Here is an 8,034-nt window from a genome sequence, read left to right on the forward strand (position 1 = left end):
GCAGTTACCTCACCCTTCCCCTGAAGGGGCAACTGCTTCAGAAGGGAAAAATTAGCCTGGGCACTTCTCCAAGGAAGAGTCTGTCACATTTGTGTGGGTGCATGTGGAGCAGGATCTGTTTAGGGTACATTATTATTAATTATTTGTATTGTGACCTTGCTGTGCTAAGCACTGTGAAAACCTGGAACATAATGACCATCCCTGCCCTGTACAACAAGGATCGATCTTGAACCTTGTGATAAACTCTTCTAAATTGGGCTTCTACTTCCCTGGGCTCCAAGGACCAGCAATGCAGTCTCGTGGCAAACCATTTAATTATAGGTGGGAATGGATACTTCCCATTATAAGACCCTGTTTTCAGTTGCTTATAACTTTGTCAGTAGTTAGCTGTCTATGCTGAAATGTTACATGGTGGGTGTCTGCTGCAGGCTGGGTATTTTTGGAAACTTTTAGCCAAAATGGTTCAGTCATTTCTGAGAACAATGCAAAGGAAAAATATATTTTAACAGAGAAACTGTGACTGGCTGGCAAGGACTTTGGGACTGGAGCCAGGGAGTAGGGGAGACTGGAACTGATTGGGCACAGAGACTGGGACTGGAATGAGAGACTGGGAGACTGGTTCTAGGAACTTGTGAGGGAAACGTGTGTGTGTGTGTGCTAGGAACCAGTTGGTGGTGAGGGAAAACACTGAAATTAGATAAAGAGCTGGAGGGAGACTGGGACTGACTGGGTAAGGAGTTGGGACTAGGAGCTAGTGCTGGGGGAGACATGTCTGGGGGCAGAGAGAGACCAATCTGACAAGGAGCTTGGGTGTAGGGAAGATCTGTAACTGGCTGGACAAAAAGACTGCGGCAAGGAGCTTGAGAGCAGGTTGGGGTGAGACCTAGATTGGATGAGGTTCCTGGGGAGGGGGAGCTAGTGGGTGGGGGAGAGAGAGATTGGACCAGGAGACAGGGTGGAAAGCAACTGTCTGGGCAAGGATACTGGGACTAGGACAAGGAGTTGGTGGTGGGCAAGATATAGTGCTGGGAAGGTTGGAGGGTACAGGACAGAAAGGGTCAACCTTGCAGGGAGGGGAATGAGCAGAAGAGTCTGTGCCCACAAGAGCACACTCCCTCCAGAGGCTGGAATGGAGCCCAAGATCCCTGAATCTCAGCATTCCTCTGCTGTCGGCAAGTATCTGTGAAACCCACCAGCAAAGTCCCTCTAGGGCTGGTCCATATAGAGGAAAACAACCTACTACTGCTATCGGCTACTCCTTCTGGCTCAAGCGGCAGAGGTCTGTGCCTGGCTCTGAAGGTTCCAATCCTCCTGACGGCCCAGGTGGGTGTCAATACGGTGTTCCATGATGGAATTTCTCTTTTATCAGTTTGCTTTTCTTCTAACACATAGAAAATCATCCACTCAAAAATGGCATTAAAAGAACAGGAAGGTTGCCAAGTTGAGCACTCCAAAGTCAGGAAATACCAGACTTGAGGATGCTAGCAGGTGAGTTCCTATCTGGCTCTCATTTCTTCCCATTGGCTCCTTCTTTTAAGTTTCTTTCTCTTCCATTCTTCAACTCGCCTTCACCTCCCTGACACAGTCCTTCTAGCACCCTTTATTGTGGTCCCTTTCCCTGCTACATGCTTTCTGCTCCTTTTCTGCCACCACCGTGCATTCTTCAGCCCCCTCCCTGCTTCCATCACGCCAGCAACTTGGCATTAAAACTTGTCTCTCTCTCTACGTGGATTGTAATGCCTGTTCCCCCGGGCACTGCCAATTGTCACTTCCCAACACTCGCCACCAGCCATCACTAAAAACTTCCCAGTGGCAACTGTTATTCCCAAGTGCCCGGTTTCAGTTGCCCAGCCCCAGCTGTCAGACACCTAAACCCAGCTGTCACTCACAACTTCCTAGTTCCAAGTGTCCAGTTTCACCTGCCACTCCCAGCTCCCCCACTCTGACTTCCGACCCTCCTGAAAACCACACAACCAGGTCAGGAACCACCCCAGGGCCAGCTGTCACCCTACTCAGAGACAGTTGGAGTTCCAATATACCATCTCTTGGTAAGGGATCCTCACCTAAAACCCATCTGTGCACCATTTGAATAGCAAGGGAGCAAAAAGAATCACCCATGTGTCCCCTGCTGTACATACACTTACAGATACATTCTGTAATAAATGACTCCTCCTTAGCTGTAAGACGCAGAGGCTTATGCCTAGAAGTTCTTTCCTTCTAGCTTTCTCAGGCTCCTATTTCATGTGCTTTTTGTCTGTACACAATATACTCCCTCACACAACAGATTGTAAACATAGGGCCTGTATTAGGGGACGTAAAATAAAGGAGTTTCGTCAGACATACTAGTGCAGTGTGTACTCAGTGTTTTAAAAAGGAAATTGGCAGACAGCAAGAGCTTTTTCACCATGCTAACAAGGGTCTTTGGAAGCTAACAACCCTAAATTAAGGATGGGAAAATGCTGTGTCCACTAGACGCATCATGCATCTCATTTGCCAACAGCAAATTCACCCCTGCCCAGATGGCCAGTACCAGGGGCGGCTCCAGGCACCAGTGCACCAAGCCCGTGCCTGGGGCAGCAAGCCGCGGGGGGTCGCTCTGACGGTCGCAGTGAAGGCGTCAGTCAGGTAGCCTTCGGCAGCGTGCCTGTGGGAGGTCCGCTGGTCCCGTGGTTTCTGCGGTATTTCGGCGGCGGGGACACCAAAGGTGCAGGACCGGCGGACCTCCCGCAGGCATGCTGCCAACAGCTGCCTGCCTGCCGTGCTTGGGGCAGCAAAATACATAGAGCCACCCCTGGCCAGTACACCCCCAAAATAGATCTTACATTTGACTTAAGCTGGGCACCCCTAGAGGGAAAAGGCATCAAAGGAAGATTAACTGCCTGGAAGCCCTTATGGCACTCAGTGCTACTGGCCCCTCAAAATAATCACTCCCTATAATGGGTGCTGTATGTGTGAGACCTTAGGGCTACTTGGTAGCCCTGTGCTGTTACTTGTGGCTCCTTTTGATTCCCATACACTGTCCAAGCCACGATCTCTGTGCACCATGCTGCAACACCACTCACTCAATTTTGGCCCCACCGTTCCCTCCCATCATGATGGAGGAGCTGTGGGGCCATCCCTGCGTGGGCCATGGGGTGGCTTGCACTGGTCCTTCATAGGGGTGAGCTCCCCCCACCAGGGTCATGTCCCATAGGTGCCGACTTCCTCTCTACCCGGGGGATGCTTGACCCTCTCTCTGCTCCAGGCCTGCCCCCACTCCACTCCTTCCACCAAGGCCCCACCCTTGCCATGCCTCTTCCTGCCCTGCTCCTCTCCCTCCCAGCGTCTCCAGCATTCCACGGAACAGCTGATCTGCAGCTGGCAGGAGGTGCTGGGAGGGATGGGGAAGAGTTGATTACAGTGCAAAAGAATACTTGTAATTAGAACTGTCAAGTGATAAAAAATATTAATCGTGACTAATTGTGCAATTAATTGCACTGCTAAACAATAATAGAATACCATTTATTTAAATATTTTTGGATGTCTTCTACATTTTCAAATATATTGATTTCAATTACAACACAGAATACAAAGTGTACAGTGCTTGCTTTATATTTAGTTTTGATTACAAGTATTTGCACTCTAAAAAAACAAAAGAAATAGTGTTTTCAATTCACCTAATACAGGAACTGTAATGCAATCTCTTTATCAAGAAAGTTGAATTTACAAATGTAGAATTTTGTACAAAAAATAACTGCATTCAAAAATAAAATAATGTAAAATTTTAGAGCCTGCAAGTCCTCTCAGTCCTACTTCTTGTTCAGCCAATTGCTCAGACAAACAAGTTAGTTTACATTTGCAAGAGATAATGCTGCCCGCTTCTTGTTTACAATGTCACCTGAAAGTGAGAACAGGCATTCTTGTGGCACTGTTATAACCGGTGTCACAAGATATTTACGTGCAAAATGTGCTAAAGATTCATATGTCCCTTCATGCTTGCACCAGAATTCCAGGGGACATGCATCTGTAACCCACACACCTCCTGGGTGTGGTGTTCTGTTCCATCTAATGGCACTGAGACAGAGAGAGAGAGAGAGATGAAATGACTCTGCTCCACAGCCTGAGCTCACAGCGCTTTGGCTTTTAGCTCATGCTGTAAAGACTCAAGCACTAAGCTCCAGAGGTCCTCAGTTTGAGCCTACCCAACGACCACTGGGGTCTGTTGGCGTTACCAGTGGGAGCTCGTCCGGTATTTCAACTGGGAAATCTCTGAAGCTTGGGATGCCCTTCCTCAGCTAGGGGAAGTACTGTCTATAACCCACAGACCTGTTGGGTGTGGTGTTCTGTCCCACCTAGTGGCACCAAGACCACTAGAGAGAGAAAATGAATCTGCGCTATAGCCTTAGCTAACAACCAGTTGGCTTTTAGGTCGTGCTGTAGAGCAGTGGTTCTCAAACTTTTGTACTGGTGACCCCTTTCACACAGCGAGCCTCTGAATGTGACTCCCCTTATGAATTAAAAACACTTTTTTATATATTTAACACCATTGTAAATGCTGGATGCAAAGCAAGGTTTGAGGTGGAGGCTGACAGCTTGCCACACCCCATATAATAACCTTGTGACCCCCTGAGGGGTCACGACCCCCCGTTTGAGAACCCCTGCTGTAGTGGCTCATGCACTAATCTCCAGAGGTCCCCGGTTCTATCCTGCCTGCCAGCAACTGGGGTCTGTCAGCATTACACATCCATGCTGATGACTGGTTCTGTTCGATAACAATCCAAAGCAGAGCAGACCGATGCATGTTCATTTTCATCATCTGAATCAGATCCCACCAGCAGAAAGTTGATTTTCTTTTCTGGTGGTTCAGGTTCTGTAGTTTCCACATCTGAGTGTTGCTTTTTTAAGATTTCTGAATGCATGCTCCACACCTCGCTCCTCTCAGATTTTGGAAGGCACTTCAGATTCTTTAAACGTTGGGTCGAGTGCTGTAGCTATCTTTAGAAATCTCATATTGTATCTTTTTTTGCATTTTGTCAAATCTGCTGTGAAAGTGTTCTTAAAATGAACAATATGTGCTGGGTCATCATCTGAGACTGCATGTCCTCTAGAATGGTGGCCGAAGCACAAAGGGGCATACAAATGTTTAGGATATCTGGCACGTAAATATCTTGCAATGCCAGCTACAAAAGTGCCATGCAAATGCCTGTCTCACTTTCTGGTGACATTGTAAATAAGAAGAGGGTAGCATTATCTCCTGTAAATCTAAACAAACTTGTTTGTCTTAGAAATTGGCTGAACAAGAAGTAGGACTGAGTGGACTTATAGGCTCTAAAGTTTAACATTGTGTTGTTTTTGAGTGTAGTTATGTAACAAAAAAATTTACATTTGTAAGTTGCACTTTCACAACAAAGAGATAGCACTACAGTACTTGTTTGAGGTGAATTGAAAAATACTATTTATTTTATCATTTTTACAGTGCAAATATTTATAATAAAAATAATATACACTTTGATTTTAATTACAACACAGAATCCTATATATATGAAAATGTAGAAAAACATCCAAAATATTTAATAAATTTCAATTGGTATTCTATTGTTTAACAGTGCAATTAAACCTGCGATAAATCGCGATTAATTTTTTTAAATTGAAATTAATTTTTGTCTAATCACATGAGTTAACTGCGATTAATTGACAGCCCTACTTGTAATAAAAAATAAATATAAAGTGAGCACTGTACACTTTGTATTCTGTGTTGTAAATGAAATAAATATATTTGAAAATGTAAACATTCAAAAATATTTAAAGAAATGGTATTCTATTATTGTTTAACAGTGCGATTAATTGCACAATTAATAAATGTTGATTTTTGTTATCGCTTGACAGCCCTATAAAAAATCCATTTCAGGCAAACCAACTCTAGGAAATACTTCCAATGAAAACTTACATTGATCTTTCTTAATACTAATGTGGCATGCTCAGTGCTACAAGTAATATTTTGTAATTTCATAGCGCTTTGCGTCCAACAAAGTCAAAAGATATAACATTCATTCGTTAATTTCATTTATTCATTCCAAACAATCCTCTGAGATAGGGAAGTATTTTTGAAACTATTTGACATGTTGGTAAACTGAGGCAAAAAAATTAAGGCTAACATTTTCAAGAGAGGCAGACCTCTATTTTTGGATGTGCAGCGTGAGATGCTTATGGTCTGAATCTCAGGAGGTGCTGAGTACCCATAAATCCACCTTAAGTGAATGGGAGCTACTGATGCTTGATGTTTAAAGCTAGGCACCCAAAAATTGGAAAAATGAAAATTAGGGGCCACTTTTGAAAACCTGGCTAAAATTGACTTGCTGAAAGCCACATACTGAGTCAGTAACAAAGCTAGGAACAGAATCCATGAATCATGAGCCAACTCCTAATACTTTGCTATAAACTCTAGGGCTAGGCCATGCTGTTGTCCATTAGTAAAGAACAGTGGGTCATAAATCCAGTTTTTAATTGGCCTATATCCACGGTTTGACATGCATCCAAAACATCAGATGAACTCTGCAATAATATATGTACATTTTTGGTTTCACTGGAAATATTTCCTTCAGTTGGTATGCCTGTGAAGTATTTATCTGAACAAATTACATAGCAGGTTAATAGACACTTTGTGGCTCACACATAAAATTGTAATTTTTAGTGACTAAAAGTTGCAAGTAGTGGACTAATGGTTTAATTGCAAATTACAATTTTATATATGAGCAGGTGACAAGAAGAGCCCTGTTTTAAGAACCATATTTAGCATAATTGCTGCTTCAGAAAAAGGACAAAATATGCTGCTTCTCATGAAACCATTTGTAGGGAAACATCTTCATAACCCCAGAAATTCCTTCCCCAGGCACATAAATGCACATGCTGTTTTCAATTAATATCAATGTCTAATCTCATGGTTTTCAACCTACGATTTGCACTACAGACTACTGCACGGCTGCAGGCTATGATTCCAAAGGGGTCTGTACCTCAATCTGAAATTTTTTAGGGGTCCCCAAACGAAAAAAAAAATGGAAACCACTGCTCTAATCTTTATTTTTACTAAGATTTATACTTCAGTAATGGGAATACTCAGGGCTAGTCTACACCAGAACTGCTACAGTGGCACTGCTGTAGCATGTCTGATGAAGACACTCTTAGGCCATGTCTACATCTAAAATTTTGCAGCGCTGGTTGTTACAGCTGTATTAGTACAGCTGTATAGGGCCAGCGCTGCAGAGTGGCCACACTTACAGCAACCAGCGCTGCAAGTGGTGTTAGATGTGGCCACACTGCAGCGCTGTTGGGCGGCTTCAAGGGCTTTCAGGGAACGCGAGAGCAAACCGGGAAAGGAGACCAGCTTCGCCGCGGTTTGCTCTCGCGTTCCCCGAACCACCCTGCAAACCGCAGGGAAGAAGACCTGCTTGCTCGGGGTTCGGGGAACGCGAGAGCAAACCGGGGAAGGAGACCAGCTTCGCCGTGGTTTGCTCTCGCGTTCCCCGAACCACCCTGCAAACCGCAGGGAAGAAGACCTGCTTGCTCGGGGTTCGGGGAACGCGAGAGCAAACCGGGGAAGGAGACCAGCTTCGCCGCGGTTTGCTCTCGCGTTCCCCGAACCACCCTGCAAACCGCAGGGAAGAAGACCTGCTTGCTCGGGGTTCGGGGAACGCGAGAGCAAACCGGGGAAGGAGACCAGCTTCGCCGCGGTTTGCTCTCGCGTTCCCGGAACCACCCTGCAAACCGCAGGGAAGAAGACCTGCTTGCTCGGGGTTCGGGGAACGCGAGAGCAAACCGGGGAAGGAGACCAGCTTCGCCGCGGTTTGCTCTCGCGTTCCCGGAACCACCCAGCAAACCTCAGGGAAGGAGACCTGCTTGCTCGGGGTTCGGGGAACGCGAGAGCAAGCCGGGGAAGGAGACCAGCTTGATTACCAGAGGCTTCCTCAGGTATGCTGGGATACATGCTTATTCCACGGAGGTCAAGAAAAGCGCTGGTAAGTGTCTATACTTGATTACCAGCGCTGGATCACCAGCGCT

The sequence above is a fragment of the Gopherus flavomarginatus genome, chromosome 9 (assembly GCF_025201925.1).
Source record: "Gopherus flavomarginatus isolate rGopFla2 chromosome 9, rGopFla2.mat.asm, whole genome shotgun sequence".
Lineage (NCBI taxonomy): Eukaryota > Metazoa > Chordata > Testudines > Testudinidae > Gopherus > Gopherus flavomarginatus.